At 42.2% G+C, this 21,008-nt stretch overlaps 1 protein-coding gene across 5 annotated transcripts in view; it reads left to right on the top strand.

Annotated features, from left to right (window-relative positions):
• The window catches only part of cemip (cell migration inducing hyaluronidase 1), a 153,317-nt gene that overhangs the window by 5,776 nt on the left and 126,533 nt on the right, over positions 1-21,008 (top strand). The window contains exon 1 of one of the 5 annotated variants that reach the window (XM_069172901.1): positions 18,638-19,524. The exons of the other annotated variants lie outside the window; for them this stretch is intronic. The gene's annotated coding sequence lies outside the window, so the exon portion shown is untranslated. Of the gene's footprint in view, positions 1-18,637; positions 19,525-21,008 lie in introns of those variants that run through there. 5 annotated transcript variants of the gene reach the window in all.

The raw sequence follows: 21,008 nt of genomic DNA, 5'->3' as shown, positions 1-21,008 counted from the left end.
TCATCAAGTGGACGGCAACACGAGTCCAGATGAAATGTTTTTTTCTAAATGTGTTTTAAGCAAGCCGCAACCAGCAGTGAGGTCATCAACCATCAGTGATGTCATCATTGGTTTGTGAACGTTATGAATCCTCCAGTTCAGATTCTGTCCGTCACCATCTTGATAGTTCGGAGCGGTTCGGAGCAGGAAGTGACCATATTTGGACGAGCTGGGGGAGGAGCCAGCGGTGGATCTGACCGATCTGATTGGAAACCTGACAATACTACGTCCCGCCCACCGATAGCTGTAACCTGACTGCACCACAGGCCTGTCAATCAAACAGACACGCCCCCAAAAACAGGTCTTCTTGAATCTTCTTTTCTAATGAATGAGGGATTATTTTCAGATGGACCTCCAGAAAACTAATAAGAAGGAGTGACTTTAGCTAACAACACCGAGATAACTGATGGACACATTTTATTCACTTTGGATTTGATGAGAGAAGTTGAATGGGAGTCTATGGAGCCGGAGGCTTTTTGGAGCCGACCTCTAGTGGCACTCGCTGGTATTGCAGCTGAAGACACTTCTGCATCAGAACCATTTTTCAGAGCCGGAGGCTACGAACACTTTTATAAACAGTGTCTGGTTTTAAAGCAACTATTTGCACCAGCAACTACATGTGCATTTGCAGCAGGTCTCTAAGAATAACATGTAGGAGAGGAAAAGCTACAGAGGAAGTTTTCCACACACACAAACTCACACAAGTGCACCCTAGATGTTTGGCATTTATTGAGTTTCCATGCACACATCCAGTCAGAGACATGCAGTGGGAAGAGCTGGCAGAGATCTGCCACCATGGACGACTGGGCCGGCAGCCAAAGGCCACAGTTTACTCGAGGAAACCATCAGCTCTCCAGCCTCAATTGAAAGAGGAAAATTTCTCCCCCCTTTCTCGTCAGCCCTGCTGGCTGCTCTACTTTCTCCTCTGCTCTCCTTTGGAGAATAACTTAATTTCTGTAGATTCAGTGGTCCAGACAAAAACATGTTCTTTTTTTCTTTTCTTTTCTTGCCTTTTTTTTTTTTAAACCCATCCATCAACTCTGTAATGGGCTGTGAAATTGTTTAGAACAGTTGTTTTCTTGCCTGTACTTGCTGGCCTGCATCAGAAGGTCCTCCACCCCCCACCCCCCTCCCCCCTCTGTCCATGGTTTTATTGAAATAAAACAACTATTCGGAATTTGCACGATAACTGGTTGTAAATGAATTCTCGGCGCCGCCCCCTCCTCCACCTGCATGTCCACGTACTGCTGCAGCCGCTTACAGTTTAAATACAGCTGCTGTTTAAAAGCTGGCATTAAAAATCACACAACACAACCACACACTCCAGAGCACGCTTCAGATCCCAAGAGGCTAATTTAGATCAAAGCCGTGAGAAAAGCGTGGAGTGAGTCGTATACACCCAACAGAAATTTGTGTTTATCTGCATGTTGATTTGCAGCCATTGAATTTACGTTGTGAACAACAGAAAGGAAAAGATTTCCTTGCCACAACCACGTCTACATGTAGCTGACATTTTTTAAGGTTCTGGAGTTTGTTACCTTTCTTTTTTCTAATCCTAGGCTGGATTAGCTTTAATCGGTAGTTTGCTATGTTACTGTATTTATTTTGTGATAATAAGCAATTGAACATATGCATCATCTTCAAAGCTCATGTCATGCAGAGATCTGATAAAAACAAGTGGAACGCTAAAAGTTGTTATATTGGCATTTAAGCCTAATTTTGATCTGCTAAACTTAAAAAGTTCAACTTTAACATTACACCTAATTACAAACTCCACTCTTCCTGTATCCATTTCAAATTAAAATCCCTCAGTAGACAATTTAACGAGGCCTCAAGGTGTGACTGAAATCTGACAACAAATACCACGAATTGTTGAAAATAGCAGGATTATATTGTTGACTTTATGAAATGAAAGTGGTTAAAAAGGCTATATCATTGACTAATGTTTGTAAACCTGCTACCACAGGGGTTACGCAATGTTAGAAGTGCACTCAGCTCGTACGATTTCATCGCCAACATGGCACAAGTGTGAACTCAAGGCTGCAGAAGACCAGATAAAACATGCAGGAAAAGATAAAGAGAGAAATGGTCTTGTTTCTAGATCCCTGTAATGAATGTATTACGCTCCCTCACACTCAAGAAGGTCATTAAGGCTTTAGAGGCAAAATAAGTTCAAATCCATTCGCGTTGCTTCTGGTGAGGAAACTGAAAAAGTCCTTTAAAGTCAGTGCTGTCTTCTCTTCGTGCATGTCGTGCGGTCCACTCTGTAAATGTGCTGTCATGAACCTAAAACGTGAACGCCCGTCTATGAATAACAATATGTCGTAGCGTTGTCACTCTACAGGGCTCGATAATATCGTTCGCTGTCGTACTTTAATTCTTTCATCAGCCAGTAAATGACACTGAACTTGAACTTGCTGAATATTCATTGTGGACTGTAGTTTTGACGCAGCGGTCTGTTTGCTCCGTTCCCGACACTCGAAATATAGACGTTCAGCGAGGTATTCTTCCCAGGGAGAAGTTTTACTTCTGAACCAGAATCTGGTTTGTTTTCCTCCATGAAGATCTCTGTCTGGACGTTTCAGGCCTCCCGTCACCTCGACTGCTCTCCGTTCATTTTCCATCTACTCGGGTACACGGAGCTTGTTTACGGCTGGAAATCTTCTCCTCGAATTCCCGTCACTCACACACACGCCTCACTCAGCCGTGGGATACCGATGGAGGGTTGTGTAGCTGCGAGTGTGCGAAGCCGCTACGGGACGTTTATGCAACAGGCCAAGAATGTCTCAGCAGTGATGAGTCGTTTTTAAGCAGAATCAGAGTCGGCATGAAGCTGTTGACGGAGATAAAGAAGAACGTCTCTGAAAACTGCAAATCTTAACACGAAACTGCTGCAGTGACCCTGTATTATTGGTGGAAGAACACACACACACACACACACACACACACACACACACACACACACACACACACACACACACACACACACACACACACACACACACACACACACGAGTACTTGGAAGTCCTGCTTGTTTACCAAGGTTCTAATGTGCCAAAATATGTGTTTGGACAGGCAAGCCTTGTTATCCACCTATGGGAGGGCTCTAATGTTACTCTGTGTGTGTGTGCGTGTGTGTGTGTGTGTGTGTGTGTGTGTGTGTGTGTGTGTGGTTGCAGGGTCAAGTTTGGGTTGCTTTCCATAGAAGTCTTTGGATTTGAGTAAAAGTTGCCATTTATGAGATTCATGTAGGGAGAGCAGCGTCCAGTTGACTCTCAGTCAGTTTCAGCCGTTTGCTCTTAGTTAGTTTCTTAATTGGATATTTTTGGAACAATGATTGTAGAGCTAGATCGTATAGAGCCGGCAGTAAATCGTTATAATTGCTGCCATCTGTCGAAAGAGCATATCTTAAAAACATCCTCTTCAAAACTGTATCTTTGAAATGTTCTTTGGTACACATCTGTTTAAATATCCAGTTTATCTGCACCAAAGATTCGTCTTGAAGAGTTCAAATTGATTCAGTTTGATAGAAAGAAGTCGAGCTGATGGAGCTCGTCACATATTTCTATTTCAACAAAGAGTTTACTTAGCAAACATGTTAACACCTTCAGTAATGTTGGCTACCTTTTATAATCTATCACTACGTAGCCGGTGTTTTCACCAAGTTCACCATCAAAGCTTCTTCCTCTTGTTTTGCCTTTTTTTTTATATCTCGCATCCATCTCAGCCTTCATTAAATTTGTCTTTATTCCAACAAGCGGTTCGAATACGCCGCTCCTTCTTCCTCTCATGTTGGGCTGCCGGTAGACTGGACGCTGCCGTGACTCTCTATCGCCTCTTGTGGTGATGGACGGTACTACAAGATGAGATGGGCTAGCCGGTTAGCATGCTAGCTTAAATAGATATCTCTGCTGTACAATACGTAGATGTCGTTGACTAAACATCAACAGCGTTTCCTCATATTCTGTTGATCAGTTTTGAGTTTTCATTTTAATTGTACTTTTTTAAGATTAGAGTGAGGTTTAAATTGATGGTGTATTCTGTGTGTTTGTGTCCACGACTGTGTATGTTGCTCTGGTTGCACTTTTGGCTTCTTTCTTTGTGATATTAGTCTTCACACCTTTTCTCAACTTGTTCTGCAAAGTCATGCAGGGTCACTTTAAATGTAATGGATGGACGTTTGATGAATTCTGGAGTCGATGGAGAACAACTTTATAGAATGAATGAGCAGAGGTTGTTGGACGAAGGGGCCGATGTGGAGGAAGACTTTGGTTTCGTAGCTCTGGGGTGGAAGAAGGTCGATTACCAACAGAACATGAACAGGAGCAGATCCTCTGGTAAATACAGAAAGTCGGGAAAAGTAGTAGTCGGGTGAAAAGCTTTCCTTCGTGTGATCACGTGTCGATCCTTCTCTTGAACTTCATGACAACCTTAATGCAAGCACATCTTCTCTCTCCTTCTCCACTGTTTCTTCCTGGTTGGGAACATTCGAGTTGGATGTAAATAATATTCGTCCAATCAAATCATGAGAAAAATGTCAGACTCTATTTGGCTTGATATTTGTTAACGAGCTCGGCTGATCCTCAGTGTCAGCTCAACTGGTCTCACATATCCATATGTTTATTCTTCTTATAAAAATCCAGATTCATGGAGCTTTAAAATGTGTGTTTATAAAATTTGAAATGGATATTCGAACATATGTGACACCAGCAGCTGTGTGGTGTTCTGATCTTCTTTTTATTAAAACGTAAACAACAGACACAAGTATCATGACTTTATATATTCCATCCATTTTTGTCTGATTCTATTCTCATTCCTGTCGCTCTCCGTCTCCGTCTCCGTCTCCGGGGTTTCCTCTCCGCTGCCCGCCGCCGTTCTTCCACAGGGATTGTCGGGACTCGGAGAAATTACTTTGTCAGTGTCCCATCATTACACACACACACACACACACACACACACACACACACACACACACACACACACACACACACACACACACACACACACACACACAGAGATCCATATCTGAATGCAGGATAGCATGAGGTATTTCACACGCTCCCAGTCGGCCATACTTTTTTGGTATTCACCCACTGATACGAAGAGTGTTCACGCTGGGATGCCACCGTGTGTCCTTTGTGCTGCGTGTGGAATAAAACATGTGAATCTGCTGTTGATGGATTTCATCTGTCATCTGTCGGCTGGCTGTCAATCACTTCTCCTGGCTGCTGTCACACTATCGGCTCCTGTCCCGTCTGTCTCTGCCCGATGTTGATTCCATCTCTGATTTTTTAAATTAAACTGGAAACACTTTCTGGGACGAACGCAGGTAAACTCAGTCATTCAGTGAGTGATTTAGCACGTTAGCAAGCTCACTTTCTATAAACATGTTTTGCACCACAGCATTCATGTAACATTTACCATTTAACATTTACCATTTTCTGAACAAAGGCAGATTTTCTTCTTTTTTTTTTTCTTTTTTTAAACATTATCAACCTTAAGGAGGACACCATCATGGGAAGTACTGCTCACTGTGTAGAAACACTTGTTCCGTTGATCTGAAAGGAGCTTTCCAACACTTGAGAAGATCCCCCTGATGATGTCATCATCAGTTGTTGTCATTTTAACACATTTAGTAGAAAGAAAAGTCCAAAAGCCTTTCTAAGATTATAACTACACCAAGGTATTTTTAAAACCTGTCTCTCTGAAGCCCCCAGATTTATATTGTACATGTTAACCTTTTGGCAGTTGGAAAAGTGATTGAATCAACTGCATTAAGCAGATTTGTATGAAACCTCTGTTCTTCTGACATGGTTAATATGTTACGCAACAGCAGCCCCAATAGTGTATCTTTCTGTGATTGGTTGTCAAACATTCTTCCAAAGATCAGATTGTGTTTTTTCGTTTGTTTGGTACCCACCAAACAAACGAAAAAACACAATTCATTCGTTCATTTGTGGCTTTTTTGAGACTGAATTTCTGTTCATTGTTTTTAAAGCCCCAGAAACCTACTTATTATCATTGAGGTGTGATTTTAGCTTTCGGTTAATTATTTCCTTTTATGCTTATTCAATGACAAACATGTCTCCAGTCATAATTTCCTTTTGTAAAGTTGTATAGATCGTTTTTAGCGGCCCCTCTGGCGATGAGCAGTTACTGCAGCTGTGTTTTTTTGGACTTCACTTCCCAGAGGTCTAAACAGCTTCGCCTATGGGATGACGGTCAGTTGGTAGTTAAAGAGCGATTCGATGAGTCAGCTCTTCCTGCCCTTGCTGGCTGAAATGGAAAATGTGTCTATGAGCTGTGACTTAACACACATTTATTTAAATGAAAACCGTATGTGTTAATTTAGTCACAGTTTACGGTCATATATTTAGCTAATATTTGACTTTATGACATGTTTATGAGTAAACCAGAGAAGTGCATGAATGGATGTGAGCTGCTACTTTGTGATGCTGTAAATTGTGACATTTTCTCTGCACACCTCATCAGACTGCAGACGGGTCCGTCCACACATCCCAGAATCCCTTTCTGCAATCAGCCGACTCACATTGACTTTGTTCTGTGGGAACATGTGTGGTAGCTCGGCGAGCTCGGTCCCCCCTCCTCCTTCAGTACAATATGTCTCTACTATACTGAATTATAGGCTCTTACATGTGTGTAATGTAGGACATTAAGGACCAATTGTATCTCAAACGTAGACCTGGGAGATTCATGTGATCATCACAGAACTACTTCCTAGCTGATCTTATTATTTCAGAGGAAGATATTACTCCCACACATCACATTACCAGCAGCCCTGTTTGTCTTCTCCAGCTGGTCCGGGCTTTAACGGCCTCTCTCCTCATATTCACCCGCAGCAGCCGCAGATTTAACTCCCTCTGTTTGGAATTAATGTTGGGAATGAGAAAAAAAACGAAATAAAAAAAAAAACAAGAATTGATGAAATCTCTTCATCTGTTCTCAGCCAGTGGTGTGCAGTCATGGCGAGGTGATGGCGGGATGCTCGCAGGATGACAGGCTTTTCATCACAACCTCTATGCATTATTAAAAACTTAACCAGGAATATTCAGCTCGCCAGCTGTGCTATGACCCCGTGTTCCTCACACGGAGAGGCACCGACTGATCCGGGCATGTGTTGCTGTGCACCAGTGTGATGAAGACGATGGTGGGGTTCCCTTAACATCACCAGGAGAGTCAAAGCTGAAGTAAGACCTGCTTCTAAATACACCTGGAAACATTTCAGTTATAATGGACTTTGATGGAGGACAAAATGCTGCGTCCATGTTATTTTCCACAAAAAATAATGGATCAGAGAGAAAATATCTAAAAGAAGAAGAGAGAAAAGTCAAGTCAGTTAATTTCTATAACTCCACATATCTTCCAGTACCGTCTGTGAAATTCAAAGCATCTTCCTCTGGTCTTGAAATGCCGTTCTTTAACTCGAAAGCGAATTGTGCCGTTTCAGGGAAAGAGGCGATGCTGTTGAATTTTCTAAATGTCATTTTTCATGGCTGTGGGCACCACAAACCAAATTTCATTCAGACACAACTGGAGGGAACAGAGAAAACATCCACCATTATCTATACCTGCTTCCTCCTGTAGAGCGAGGCTGTTCAAACCGTGGCGCTCGGGCCCGATATGTCCCATCTGTGATATGATAATAATAAAGTATACATTTCTGAGCTACTTCAAGACATCCGAACCACAGACCAGGTTGGAAGAAAGCAGGATTGTGGGATCCTGACTATATTTGTGTGAAACCATGGCAACAGGGCCTCGGGGCCTCGGGTGCGTGTCTGTTGACTGCAGTGGGATTACTTGTTAAAGAAAGGCTTACGTTATCTGGACTAACAACAAGCTTCCGAATGTGTCTCTCGACGCTGAAGATGTAAGATTGATTGTGAAAATCAGTTCCAGAGTGAACGGACAGACGTGTTCATTTGCTTTGCCGACTGCAACAAGTAAAAAACTGCTGTTTGGGCTCGTAACGGATGCATTGCTGTGATAAAAGAATACAAAGTGAAGGAAGCACTAGAAGTTAAATGATGACTCATTTTCATAGACGGTATCTACAGGGACTGTTTGTGTCTTTTCAGCAGAGTCAGGCGGCCCTCATTGGTTTTTGCACCATAATAACGTCTGTGTGTTGTCTGACCACTAACCAGACAGAAGAGGGCTTTTACCGATGTGGAATCCTTTTGTTGGTTTTTCTGCATACTTGCTGTCATTGATAAAGTGGTCGTGGGTGGAAAAGTTCAGGGAAGTGTCACTTGATCCATTTAAAAGAATCCCATTTCTTGGACACATCACATCTTCGCAGAGTGGAACTTGCAAACGATGTCTGAAGACGGCTTTATGGAAAACTCCTGAAACGCAGACGTTATGTCTATTGCTGTGAAAGAATTGGCTTTTTGATGGAGTGCACTTTGGGGCTTTTTCTACTGGAAGGACACGCTATTGTTTTCACAACAGCAGCTAACTTTGGGGCGAAGGCGCGTTACACCCTGAACGGGTTGCAGGTCCATTACCGGCACAGAAAATATGTTGTTGTTGTTTTTATTTTATTTGGGTAAGCTGACCCTTTAAAATTCAGCAGCGTGCTCTCAGGAGAAGAACTAACATTTTGTATTCATGCCTGTTTGGGACTCATGAGAGGCTGAACATGTTCCTTTCAACAACCTCCAGCAGGCCTGAAACACTTAATCTGTGTGTGTGTGTGTGTGTGTGTGTGTGTGCGTGTGTGCCCTCCCAGGGTGAAGGAAATGACAGGGACAGATTTTTTTCCAGATTGCAGTCCAAATAGTACAGCAGTGTGTCTATGAATATAGACGGCCGGATGAAGACTGAGCTGTCTGCTGTGAAAATGCTGTGATTACTGTTCAAGCATCACTTTGAAGTTTCTCCCTGAAACACACGTCGGCAGATCCAAACACCGTCCTGAAGACAGAGAACTTTTGGAGAGGGCATTAGCGTCCGTCGATAGCAGAACAGATGATGTTCCTCGACATTTCACAATAATCCATTTAGGTGGAAGAGCATGTGATTTCCTTCCAATTCCAGTTACCTTCTATGTGTCTGATGCAGATATTTTCTCATTCAGAAGTCAATAGACAGCCAGAAGATAATGGCGAGCTCGATGTTGGGTTGCCGCCGCCTCTCCGTTATAAAAGGTTTTTGTCAATAAACTGACACAGCCGAATGGGAGGCTCTGCTCTTCTCGCTCATAATTCATTCTGATGTCAAATCAATGGCTTTAATGATGTGTACGCAGACCGGCGTGCGAGGATTGCTGTGAAATCCGATGTGCACATGTGTCTTGATAGCATTAGCTGGCTGTAATCTGTCGGTGTGTGAGAACAGAGTAGGTGTGTATTAGCACATTAGTCAGCTACTTAAATGATGGAGCTGCCACTCCACGTCCTCGTCGCCCAGGGCTTCGAAAAGCAAGAGACGCACAGAAACAAGTGTCTATATGAAAAGCTTCCAATTATAACCTCCGTGATGAGATGGAAACTGTGTGGGATCATTTTCCTGAAACCAAATCTGGAGCCGTTACAACGCTGATGATAAAACAATCTTCCGTTTCATTATATATTTATACTTTTTAAATTTGTATCAATTTATCAAAACTTTTTCAATCATCTTGTCATATTTTCAATTTTCACATTTATTTAGAACTTGTTTGCGTTAAATTCAGGCCTCTCCCTTATTCTTAGATGCATAGAATAGTTTGATGAAGTTTAAATGCATCTACCCTCTCAACATCCACCGACCCTGCTCCAGGTTGTGGGAGCTGACAAGCGTTCGAAGATACCTTAGTTGAGAACACGGACTGGATATAAAAGAGTTCGTAGCTTCAGGTCTGATGAATGGTTCTGATCCAGAAGTGTCTTCAGCTGCAATACCAGCGAGTGCCACTAGAGGTCGTCTCCAAAAAGCCTCCGGCTCCATAGACTCCCATTCAACTTCTCTCATCAAATCCAAAGTGAATAAAATGTGTCCATCAGTTATCTCGGTGTTGTTAGCTAAAGTCACTCCTTCTTATTAGTTTTCTGGAGGTCCATCTGAAAATAATCCCTCATTCATTAGAAAAGAAGATTCAAGAAGACCTGTTTTTGGGGGCGTGTCTGTTTGATTGACAGGCCTGTGGTGCAGTCAGGTTACAGCTATCGGTGGGCGGGACGTAGTATCGTCAGGTTTCCGATCAGATCGGTCAGATCCACCGCTGGCTCCTCCCCCAGCTCGTCCAAATATGGTCACTTCCTGCTCCAAACCGCTCCGAACTAGCAAAGATGGTGACGGACAGAATCTGAACTGGAGGATTCATAACGTTCACAAACCAACGGGTGACGTCCCTGTGGGTGCTCTGTCAGTCAACTTCAATCAGTCATGTGGCATTCAGCAGGCCAATTATTATGATGAACCGTTGTTGTGGTCGAGCCATGAATAAAGATCCAAACAGTCATATTACCCAGAAGGCCAGATTCTGTATTGGGTTTTGATGCGTCCAAAATGTCCAAAATGTATTTTTCTGTTCAAAGTGCAGCTTAACTGAAAAATGTGAGTAGTGTTTCAGTGATGTAGGAGTTAGCAAGTGACACGAGTGTTATCACAGTTCTTTGTATTTATTCAAGACTAACAAACTTTTAAAAACCAACAATTCATCACACTTCATTCAGGACTAAATTTCCACCACTTTCAATCCATCACCATTGATTCTTTGAAAAAGAGACTATCTAGAAGTGTGCACTGACTTCTTAATACCTGAAGGACTGTTGTGCATTTCAATGAGTCGTATCTACTCCTGTTTCTTCTTCAGGTTGGTGTACTTCGTTATGCTTCCTAAATGTTTCCAATATTCATGTCGGTAGAAATGTCTGCTTATGGTTTGGGTGTTTTTATTGGTTCCCAGCATTGAAGTATCTGATTCTGATAATGAAATTAGGAAAATCTTTACACAGAGTACTGAAATATTAAATTATGTCTCTGAATAGCGGTGTCTTGTGGGCCAGTTTGGGCTCGACACATCAGAGGCAAAGTCTCCTGTGTTTACATCTCGCCGTGATCTCAGTGTCTAATTCGTTCTGTGATCTCCCCGTCCATCTGCGCCGAACCACGTGTTGAGACACACAGACTGTCTTTAGCTGGAGGCAAGGTGATCTTCACAATACACTACACAGAAGACACTGCCAGCAGTTAAAGTGGTTTGTCTGATCCGTGTTCTTCCAGACCTCAGAGGACCACGACGGCGCTGATGAGAGGAATGATAATAAATAGGACAGGGTGTGACTAATAGTGGCCGAGGCTGAGCCGCTGTGTTTGGCTCACCACACCACTGAAAGTAATAATAGTACTAGACTTTTTTTCTATATGGCAACAACAATTTTCTGACAGAATTTGTTTTCATTACCCCGTTATGGCTACGTCCGTTTTCACCTGAACTTGCGTTGTATTTCATTGTTTTTTAAACTTAGTAATTTGTAATTATATATTTTATATGCAAAACTAAGCAGGAAGGAGCTGAGTTTAGTGAAGTATTCAGTGTGTCGGTGCTCACTCAGGTGTGTGTGAAGCCCCACTAGGAGCCTCTCTGGTTGTGTTTGTGCTCCAGTCTTCCCTGAAAAGCTTAATCTGAATCCCCTGAACCATCACCATCAATTACAAGTTCTCCAAACACACCACTGGATCAATCCTGCAGGGAAGCTCAATGGGCCGTGAGAGTCCCAAAACTCATTCTAATGGCAAAAAAACAAAAACAAAAAGTGCCTTTACAAGTTCAATAATCACCCGTGTGTTTCACTCAGCTGTAGAAAAGAGCAAAGCTCTGCTGAGGCCAAGTCTGGGCCGAGTGGTGGGAGGGTGGGGGGGGTGGGGGTGGGGGCAGGCAGATAATCATCGGCATGAAGGAGAGTCTGTGGTGCACTTGTGTTACCTCCCCTGCTCTGTTTTGATTTACTGTCCCATTCAAAGGAAATTACACATGCATTTTCAAAGGGAACCTGAAAGTGTGTGTGAGTGGAAGTTAATGAAATCCATGTCAGTTCTTTAGTGGCAGAAACCTTAAAGTTTCCAGTCTGGAGATCGGTCAGACAGTTGTGTTTTTTCTGTTACAGTGGACCTTTTTTGAGTTAAATACTGACATCAGGTGACACCTTCACAACGCCGATGTTTAACATGTGAGTACGCTAATGTTGCTAAATAGCACTGAACACAAAGTGCTGCTGAGTTTGATGGGAATGTCATTAACTCTGCAGCTATTTTAATCAGAGTACTGGACAAGTGAAATTATGAGATGATGGTTTAAGATCTAAAGTCTGAGAATTACAAGACATTAGACCCAATGATTAAGACGAGGACTTCACAAACTTTCCCTGAAATACCGCCAACGTTAATCTACAAATTTAAGGCCTTCTGCCGGCATCACAATTTCCATGCAACTATTAGCATTAAAATACATTTTCTTTTCAAAGATTTAAACTGTGATTTTTTTAAAATTTTGCACAAATTAAAAATATACAAAATTTACAAAGATAACAAACAAAAAACAAAACAGAGCTTATTTGAAGCTTCCACCTAGATAATGTTAAAAGTTCACAGTTCTACATACAAAAATAATGTGACCACATGTAAATAATAGGAAACAAAATGATTTTGATAACAACAGCAAAAACAATAATATCAATATTATTCATGTTTAAAAAAAAATAAAAAATAAGTGTGGTGTCATTAATTTAAACTGAAACGTCCATTTACAGCTTTTTGGAAGCTTTAAACTGCATCTTCCTTGATATGATGAACCCTGAGGAAACATCCCCATCCTCAGACTCAGTAACACATTCATTTTCTAATCTTTTGAATTAAACAAAGTATGTTTGCAACTTCACCATCAATCAGTCAAGGACACCTAGTGACAACTAGTATACTGCACCCACGAATACACATAAAAGAACAAAACTGAAATAATAGAGGTCACCAAATTGCCCACTTTGCCCAACCCAGCCTTGGAGACAATTAACAAATCAAAGCTCAATTTCTGGTTTTCTATGTTGTAAAACAGAACAATGAGTCAGCGCCGGTTTTTAGAGCTGCGTGACCTTTTGGTAATTCAAATCCCACATTTTAAGGTCAAACATCCTTGTAGGTGCTAAATTCTTGCAGAAGTTCAGTTTTCTTTTCAGTTTGATATTTCGAAGTACATTCAGTGTTGTAGTTTTAATTTGTTCAGAATATGCAGCAGATTAATCTCACTGAACATCGTCAGAAAGTTAGCTGCTTTGTAGCTGACAGAACTTTCCTGTGAACTCTGACAGATCTTAGACAGTCATAGCTGGACTCTGATGTAGGTCTGCATTTCGCCCCACCAAAGTGTAATTTGGTCCAGGGAACAATATCATTATGATGTATTTGCCAGGTATTTTTAGACATGATTTTTTTATTTTGCTTACATGAGCGCACACAACGCTGACACACCTCAAAATAACTTACAATCAGAGCTGTCTGAAGTGGCTACTTAGAACCTGTGTAAAACACTGCCCCTGTAATCACAGACGTCGGCCGGGAGGCTGCTCCTACAGCTGCAACAGAGATGTACACACATCTGTGGCACACGGAGCCTTACGCCGGAGCACTGATGAAAACCAGCTGAGATATTCAAGTAATTTCCTCCACATGTCTTCAGTTGCAAAAGTCCCTGGCAGCCATACAACTTTCTGCTCTGTGAATGGTACCGATGTGTTGATATCGACCTCGGTGGTTGGCAGCTGGAAGTATTTGTATTCATGCCAACTGTAGTTGCTGGTTTTTAATCAGAAGCATACTTGTCAGAGTTTACTATCACTGCAAATGCAGTTGACTCTGGAAAAACACTTCCATTAAAAACAGCTCTTTTTCCTTTTTGCTCAATCAGCGCAGAACACTGATGACAACATGATGTACCAGCTGATGAGTTATATTTCGTAATACCAAATGAAAATGACCAAACAATCAATTTTTTTTCTATGTTATAGCACAGACTGTATATAAAAGTGTTGGTAGCTTCTGGGTCTGAAAAATGAGGTCCGGAAGTGTCTTCAGCTGCAATACCAGCGAGTGCCACTGGAGGTCGGCTCCAAAAAGCCTCCGGCTCCATAGACTCCCATTCAACTTCTCTCATCAAATCCAAAGTGAATAAAATGTGTCCATCAGTTATCTCGGTGTTGTTAGCTAAAGTCACTCCTTCTTATTAGTTTTCTGGAGGTCCAGGAGACATCAAGTCATAATCTTATCGGTCATTGAACAAATAGACAAGCGTAAAGATTTGAGCGTCTTTAACGAGGGCCACATCGTGAAGGCGAGATGATTGCGTCACAGCGGCTCTAAAACGGCCCGTGTTTGGTGTTGTTCCCATTATACCGTGGTCCAAGAAAGGACAACTGGTGAGCAGGGTAACGAAGCAGAGGATGGTCCGATCCCACAGAAGAGCTACTGTCAAAGAAATTGTTAAAAAGCCTTCAGGATGGCTGTGATAGAAAGGAGTCAACATCAAGGAGCTTCAGACCCTGAGGGATGAATCCATGGTGTAACAACCCACCTGGTTGCTCCTGACCTGATGTGCCTTTTTTCAGATTTGGACCGTTACCTTTCGCCCCTCGGAAACGTGAATGTCACTCGGTACACCTCTTCAGGCTCGTTGCTTCATCGCCGCAGGCTTTTCAAAGCACTTTATGGCTCTTTGTTGCTGATTTACAGAGATGTGTGCCCTCGGGTGATGTTCACGGAGAAATCACAGCAAGTGACAATGATTAAGTGACAAAATCTATAACGCTTATTTTCGAAGGTTACAGCTTCTCTGCTCCGTGCTGAACCGTCTCGTAACTTACTGATCCAGGGTCTTCTGCTCACTTCTCGGTGCCTGATACCACGAGGACACACTAAGAGGTTGGAGTTGTTTCGGTGGCCCGCGGGGGACACATTCAAGATTAGACAAGAAGTGGTTTTATTGTTGTGACAGATTGATGTGTAGAGTGCTTGTGTCAGACAGGCTTCAGGATGAGTCTCCTGAACACCAACCAGCCTTCATACAAGTCTTAAACGGTCCCTGAAGCAGCACCAGAGGCCAGAGATCACGTCAGCAGTGAAATCCTTGTGTCTGGCTCTGTGTGCTGGCTCAACTCCCTCAGCAGTGGAGGAGGATTTACAGTTCTATTAATCAACAATCATTTTCAAAACCTGGAGGAAGGAAAAAAAACAGATCCAATTAAAGCGAGCTTCTGCCCTGCAGGGGCCTGTTAACGAAGAGAAACAGCGGCGGCTGATTGCTGACCGTCGGCCTCTCAAACACTCACCTACAGCCAAACCATTAGTGCAGTTGAACACTTGTTGGAAACGGAAAGCATGAATTAAGCTTCATTCATTGCGTCTGTACTTGATATTAACCTGTCTGTTCGTCACTCAACGGCAGAGAGGGAAGAGAGGGATGAGTGGAGCGGGAGGCCAGGCTTGATTAAAACAACATTCAGTGTAAAATCTCAGGAGAAGACAGCTGTGATTGGATTAGGAGTTCCTGCGGGGTTTGTGTTCCTCCCCCTTCACCGCCTGTCTGAAAAGATAGCCGTCCCTTGTTGCAGTTTCAATAAAAGTCCTTAACAAAGTGAGACCAGTCGAGGCTTTGTTCTCAGATAAACGTAGTCGCTGCTCTGCTCCAGAGAGAAAACACGCATGATGAAAGTGACTTAATTTCAGTTGAACGCATCAAAACCCAATACAGAATCTGGCCTTCTGGGTAATATGACTGTTTGGATCTTTATTCATGGCTCGACCACAACAACGGTTCATCATAATAATTGGCCTGCTGAATGCCACATGACTGATTGAAGTTGACTGACAGAGCACCCACAGGGACGTCACCCGTTGGTTTGTGAACGTTATGAATCCTCCAGTTCAGATTCTGTCCGTCACCATCTTTGCTAGTTCAGAGCGGTTTGGAGCAGGAAGTGACCATATTTGGACGAGCTGGGGGAGGAGCCAGCGGTAGATCTGACCGATCTGATCGGAAACCTGACGATACTACGTCCCGCCCACCGACAGCTGTAACCTGACTGCACCGCAGGCCTGTCAATCAAACAGACACGCCCCCAAAAACAGGTCTTCTTGAATCTTCTTTTCTAATGAATGAGGGATTATTTTCAGATGGACCTCCAGAAAACTAATAAGAAGGAGTGACTTTAGCTAACAACACCGAGATAACTGATGGACACATTTTATTCACTTTGGATTTGATGAGAGAAGTTGAATGGGAGTCTATGGAGCCGGAGGCTTTTTGGAGCCGACCTCTAGTGGCACTCGCTGGTATTGCAGCTGAAGACACTTCTGGATCAGAACCATTTTACAGACCTGAAGCTACGAACTCTTTTATATCCAGTCTGTGATCCCACCCATAAAGAAATGAAAAGCCTCCCAGCAGTTCATACATGTTGGAGCCATTTGACGTAGTCTTGTTTGAACAAATGTAAAAAAAAAAGACATTTTCAATAAACCCTGAATGTCATGAACATATTGTTGAAGGCAAATCAAAACTAGAAGTGGTAAAACTTTGAACCGCAAAACACTAGTTGACTCAGCTCACACCCACACAGTCATCATTTTTACATTCACAACAGGTTATAATAATACAACGTGTCAACCTGATCCCTACATTCAGCTGTGGAAACTCTGAAGCTGTGTGTGAAGGCCTGCCGGGAATAAAACCAAAGCGGAGAACAAAACAATTCAGGTTCGCTGTACAAATTCCTGAGTGCTGTCTGTGTTGAACAGAGTGTACAATGAGTGACTACAAAGCAAAGCTGAAGATAAATGGCTGCACTTCTGTGCCAAAGCTGCATTTGTTTTCAGTTGCAGCGCGTTACATCCGTGTGGTTGCTTCTTTGTCAGAGCTGAAGGCTCTTTCACGTTCGACAGCTCCTTTCCACCGTGTGAACGTGTGTCAGCGCTGAAGGTGAATAACCGCAGTGTGATCGTGAAGCGTTCCTCAGGGAGGCTGCTGTTGCTGCTAAGAGGACACCAGTGCCGATGGTTTGATAAAAGCTTCTTTCAATGTAATAACAATTTTACGAAATGAAGGTGTCTGTTTGAACTGCATACCACACAAAGCATAGTCAGTTACCTTAGACATATAACCAAAATAATAAAACATACTCATGCATGGTGTCTATAATCTGATTCAAGTAAAAAACTAAAAAATATTGAAATTTTGTGAGGAGAAAAAAGCCTGTCGGTGTCTTTCATTGTTCTGGTTTTGTGGCCCACAACTTTTGTTTTTGGTTGAAACTCAGTGCTGTCATCGAGCCTCCTCCCTGCAGCAGCAGCAGCAAGCTCCCAACCTGCCGATGTTCAGTGTGTTCAATATCAAAAGTGAAAACTACTTCTGTTAACTGTGTCTGTACGTATCTACACTGTAACTGTAGCTTGTTCCCTGTTTTACCAAACTACTTTGTAGTGCATCAGAAATTTAGGTCTACTTACATAAAGGTCCATTATGTGTAAAAAAAAAAAAAAAAAAATAGCACATTTCAGCACATTCAAATTCTTTAATACTTTTATGCTGCTTGCAGGAGTTTACTGTGATGTCTAGAAACATGTTCCGTCTCATTGGCTGCTCTACAACATTGTGAACAAACTAAAACATGAAATACAAAGTCTTCTCTTTGTAAGTTCTTGGCTCTGGAGCAGCCAGCAGGTTGAGTGAGTAACATCTTCTCTCTTTATTTGTAATGGTTTGAGTCCCTCTGAGGTACACCTCCTGAGGACGCTGTGCTTTGGGACTATTCATGTTGAATAAGGCTCAAGTTTAGCCACGTCATTCACTTGGTTGGTGTCAGAGTATCGGCCAGCGGTCATCATCCTGGTCTCCTGCAGAACGTCCTCACGCAGAGCTCTCACTGTTTCACCTCAGGTTACACTGCTACCAGTTAGATAGTGTACAGACTGTGTTGCATGACATTAAGAGTGGTGTGAAGTTTGCTGAACCTCAGTTCTCCGTAACACAAAGAGATAAAGCTTTTTTAATTGCTGTTATCTAATGAGAACCCTCGAATGTGCTCCGGTTGAACAGTTTGTATTTGTGGTGCTGGCTTCAAGCACACCGACTGAGTGTATTATCAATTAATACAAGGACTGTTTCATGTGGTGAACCTATCAGAGGTGCTCAACAGTTACAAGCTTCAAAATAAATAGTTATTGCATTTCGCTTTGGTGACCGCAACAACAAATGCGTCTGAGTCCAGTAAGCAGTATAAAATGGTGTTATTCTAGTTTGTGTTCTCATTTTATTAAAATATGCTGAGAAAACTGTATCAATCAACCATTTGTTACTTTGGTACTCAAAGTATATTGTTTTCTTTCAAAACTTCCCGAAGGAACAAACTAAAACTGGTCATGATTGATGCATTCGTTGTTGTTGTTGTTGTGCTTTCTACACTGAATCATAATCCCACAATATTACTAAGTATTATTGTACTTTAGAATAGTATTATTGTCCTTAACAACACTTATTAGTAGCTGGTGAAAAACACCAATACCTGTATACTTACCAAAATTGCAATGTAGTTTGAGGAGTGACTTTTGTTTGTAGTAAAATATTAATAGTCAACAAAAGATGACAAACTGTGTCATCTGGATAGCTGATAACATGATATTTGCAGATTAAATAAATAATACTGATGCAACAACCTCATTACAATGTGATAAAAAGGTCAAATGTATAAAAAGTGGCTTAGTAATTTGTATATTATTAAACCGGTTAGTCTTTACCATAATAGTACAATTATTAAATACTCCAATATATGCAACCCTGAAGACTTCAGCCTCTTTGATTTGAGTGAAAATCAATAACATTTTTGTGAATCTCCAACCATCATGCTAACGTCATTGCTTTCTTTACTGAAACTCGGCAGTGACTCTGATATATTTAACCCGCTCCTTCAGTTTTCTGTCCGCAGGCTTTTTCCTGTTAGAGAACTGGCTTCGGAGGAAATACTTGGAAATGGTGTTTGGAGTTAAAGCTCCTCCCGAGGGGAGAGGAACAGGAGAGAGGAGTGAAAGGGCTTTATTAAGGAGCCGCTGTGAAGGGTGCAGCTCACTGCTGTGGTGGAAGCTCTCTGGGCAGACCACAGGTCAGTGCACTGCCCCGCACTGGCTCTACACTTCAGCTTAGAAGGAAAAGATGGAGAGGTGCTGGTGTGGAAATGAAGAGTTTCTGGCTTTGTAAGGAGCTGGATTTAAAGTCAATAAAACATCTGAGAGCTCTCTATTGACAGTTAATCATCAGTGTGGAAAGATTCTGATGTTTGGACTTAACTACCACAGTGCAATGGACCGGATGGCAGCATCAGACATGTGAAACCAGAGTCTACGAGTCGATGTCCTCCGACTGATGTGCAGCTGCTCCCGCCTTGTTTACGGATACCGCTCCACTTGGTCTCCTCTGGGCCGCTGGAAGACACAAGGTGATGTTTTGCAACTACAATCAGATACGTTTCTACTTTCCCATGCGAAGGCCTCGACGCGACTCGACTCTGTGTTCCCACTCGCTTCAATCTGATAACAAGCACAAAGAATTTACAGTCACACCTACAATTTTGATACACATTGAAATTATTCAGTAGCTTCACAATCACAGTGTGTGTGTGTGTGTGTGTGTGTGTGTGTGTGTGTGTGTGTGTGTGTGTGTGTGTGTGTGTGTGTGTGTGTGTGTGTGTGTGTGTGTGTGCTGCATATATGTGAAAAGGGCAGTCAAGTAAATGTTGAAATGATTGGGAAAGAAAAATGTGTAAAAATGGTAAAAGGAACTTTTGAGATAAAAAAAAAAAAAAAAAAAAAATAGAAAGGTTGTACCCGAGGAGATTGTTTGACAAATTAAGTTTTAGATCGCTGATAAAAGTTTTCAGCTCGACCGTGGAAACACCTGGTGTAGATAAAGAGAAACATTATTATCTCTGCTCTCTTCCATCTTTGTCGTCTTTGACGTTTATGTCTGAGCACTCAGAGGTAACCCCTCTAACTTGTTGTCCCGCAGCCAGAAAATATTTGGGCCATTTTCCTCAGGAATGTTGGAGCGAGGATCTCCTCCCAGAGCGCATTCGGGTTCAGCCTGGTTTCATTCTGTTGTTTCCAAATGAAAAAGAAGCGGCTGCAGGCTGCGACTCCAACGGGAAGGTGAACTGAGGACAATCGGGGTCAAAGGTCAAATGTCCCAACTCAGTGGCTTGCTTATCGAGATATTCCACGATCAAGAAAGTATTCGGTTCCTTCTCTAAAGTAAAAGTACAATATTTGGCATACTGGACTTTTTCATTTTTTTTCTGAGAATGGCTGCACTTTTGGTTTTTGCCTATCGGAGTGTTTTTATTTGTTAAAAGCTTCCAGAGGATGAGTAGTTTATTTTACTGTCCAACAATTTACTTCATCTTCTGTGTTAATCTGTAATGTAACAATAACAAAAGATACATTGAGCAGAGTGAAAAGTAAACTGTAGAAGCAACCTGAGTAAATGTCTTCTGTAACCTTGTAGTATTTAACGTTTAATGACACGTAGTTGAGTGGACGTCCTCAGTGAGAGTATTTATATGATGTACCTGCAGACATATTGATAGAAATATTATGAGGAGCTCTATTTTCCTCTGCTCCACATTATACAAAAATGCCCTCATGACAGAAAGATGTCCTTTTTATTGGTTGTTTTTGTATATATACTGAGAAGCAGACAGGAAGTGTTTTGCTCTGGACGGGAGTTTGTTTAATCCCTGAATAATGTGCAGAATGTTCGATGTCCGCTGCCGTCAGCTTCTCGGCATCTGTGTGGAAATTGAACTGTCGGCCAGCGCTGAGGTGTTAGTTACACTCAAGAATTCACTTCTTTTTATTTTTTATCTATCTTCCTCTCAGTCTCCTCTGATGGTTATCACATTTAAAAGTCCGGCTTGTTCCGATC

The sequence above is a fragment of the Embiotoca jacksoni genome, unplaced genomic scaffold (genome assembly GCF_022577435.1).
Source record: "Embiotoca jacksoni isolate LCO1_2020_lvr unplaced genomic scaffold, fEmbJac1.0.p SCAF_56, whole genome shotgun sequence".
NCBI classification, from domain to species: domain Eukaryota; kingdom Metazoa; phylum Chordata; class Actinopteri; family Embiotocidae; genus Embiotoca; species Embiotoca jacksoni.
The sequence above is the reverse complement of the archived record's forward strand: the minus strand, read 5'-3'. Positions and strand labels throughout refer to the sequence as shown.